This window comes from Lampris incognitus, unplaced genomic scaffold (assembly GCF_029633865.1).
Source record: "Lampris incognitus isolate fLamInc1 unplaced genomic scaffold, fLamInc1.hap2 scaffold_102, whole genome shotgun sequence".
NCBI lineage: Eukaryota > Metazoa > Chordata > Actinopteri > Lampriformes > Lampridae > Lampris > Lampris incognitus.
The window spans coordinates 217,501-220,000 of NW_026611083.1; positions in this window are offsets into that span (position 1 = coordinate 217,501).

The window sequence follows — 2,500 nt, forward strand, 5'->3', positions numbered from 1 at the left end:
ATTTAAAGTGAAATGCCTTTGTCACCTCCTCACGCGTAGGTATTCCGTCTTGCTCCTACTGACTTTCATTCCTCTTCTCTCCAGTGCATACCTCCACCTCTCCAGGCTCTCCTCACAATGAACTGCACCCTACTGTCGCTACAGATGACAATGTCATCCGCGAACATCATCGTCCATGGAGACTCCTGCCTGATCTTGTCCGTCAACCTGTCCATCACCGTTGCAACCAAGAAAGGGCTCAGAGCCGATCCTTGATGTAATCCCACCTCCACCTTGAACCCATCTGTCATTCCAACCACGCACCTCAGCATTGTCACACTTTCTTCATACATAGCCTGCACCACTCCTACATACTTCTCTGCAACTCCTGATTTCCTCCTACAATATCACACCTCCTCTCTCGGCACCCTGTCGTATGCTTTCTGTAAATCTACAAAGACACAATGCAACTCTTTCTGGCCTTCTCTATACTTCTCAATCAACCAACCTTTTTTCTCTCTCTCTCTCTCTCTCTCTCTCTCTCTCTGTCTCTCTCATTTTCTTCATTTATCAGCCCGTCAAAGTAGTCCTTCCACTTCGTAGCACAGTCTCCTCGCTTGGCAGCACATTTCCATCTGTATCTTTGATCGCCCTAACTTGTCGCACATCCTCGGCAGCTCGGTCTCTCTGTCTAGCCAATCTGTACAAGTCTTTTTCTCCTTCCTTAGTGTCTAACCTGTCATACAGCTCACCGTACGCCTTTTCCTTTACCTTTGCCACCTCTCTCTTTGCTTTACGCTGCATCTCCTTGTACTCCTGTGTACTTTCTTCATCTCTCTGACTATCCCACTTCTTCTTTGCCAACCTTTTCCTCTGTATACTTTGCTCTACTTCCTCCTTCCACCACCACCACCACCACCACCGCCAAGTCTCCTTGTCTTCCTTCCTCTGTCCCGATGACACACCAAGTACATTCCTAGCTGTCTTCCTCACTATTTCTGCAGCGCTTGCCCAGCCATCTGGCAACTCTTCACTACCACTCAGTGCCTGTGTTAACTCCTGCCTGAACTCCACACAACAGTCTTCCTTCTTCAACTTCCACCATTTGATCTTCGGCTGTGTCTTCACTCGCTTCCTCATGTTGGTCTCCAAAGTCATCTTACAGACCACCATCCGATGCTGCCTAGCTACGTTCTCCCCTGTCACCACCTTGCAGTATGCAATCCGTTTTACATCGCGCCTTCTACACAAGATATAGTCCACCTGTGTGCACTTTCCTCCACTCGTATACGTCGTCACCCTGTGCTCCTCCCTCTTCTTGAAATATGTATTCACCTCAGCCATTTCCATCCTTTTCGCAAAATCGAACACCATCTGTCCTTCCACATTTCTCTCCTCGATTCCATACCTTACCATCAACTCCTCATCACCTCTGTTCCCTTCAGCAACGTGTCCATCGAAGTCCGCTCCAATCACCACTCCCTCCTCCTTGGGTACCCTTTCCACCACGTCGTCCAACTCAACTCCAGAATTCTTCTTTTTCGTCCATCTTACACCCGACTTGCGGGGCATATGCGCTGATAACCGTCAGCAATACACCTTCGATTTCCAGCTTCATAATCCTCACTCTGTCTGACACTGTGTTCACCTCCAGCACGCTCTTGACATACTCTTCCTTCAGAATGACCCCTACCCCATTTCTCCTCCCATTCGCACCATGGTAGAAGAGTTTGAACCCACCTGCGATACTCCTGGCCTTACTCCCCTTCCACCTTGTCTCTTGTCACCTTTCTTCTTTCCATCACGTCAGCCAGCTCTCTCCCTTTACTAGCCATAGTGCCAACATTCAAAGTTCCGACTGACTGTCACCTCCACACGCCTACCCTTCCTCCTCTCTAGCTGCCTCTGGACATGCCTTCCCCCTCTCCTTTTCCTTCGCCCAACAGTAGCCTAGTTTCCACCGGCACTCCGCTGGTTAACAGTACCGATGGCGGTCGTCGGTAACCCGGGCCTCGACCGATCCGGTATGGAAATCTTATTTATGATCCGCATATTTGATTTGGCAAAGATTTGACGCCGGATGCCCTTCCTGACGTAACCCTCCCCATTTGTCCTGGCTTGGGACCTGCACTAAGAATGCATTGGCTTGTGCATCCTCAGTGGCTGGGTTGCACGCTTTTCTATGTTTGCCCCTCACTTTTGTGGCGTGAACTATCAATTCTAGTAATACAGGTGTGTTTATGTTAGGTATCACAGACACACGCACACGCACAATATATGTCCAAACGTATTGAGATAACTGACCATTACACCTACAGGAGCTTTTCTGACATGTCATTCTGAATCCATAGAAACCCATATTCCACGAAGCTCCCGGCGCACAGTTTTTGTGCCGATGTTAATGCCAGGAGAAGTTTGGATCTCTGCAGTTATTGAGTCAACAGAGCGTTGGCGACTTGAGTTGCTGTTGTCCCTAAAGGCTTGCACTTTTCAATAATATGATGATATATGAAGCATAGAG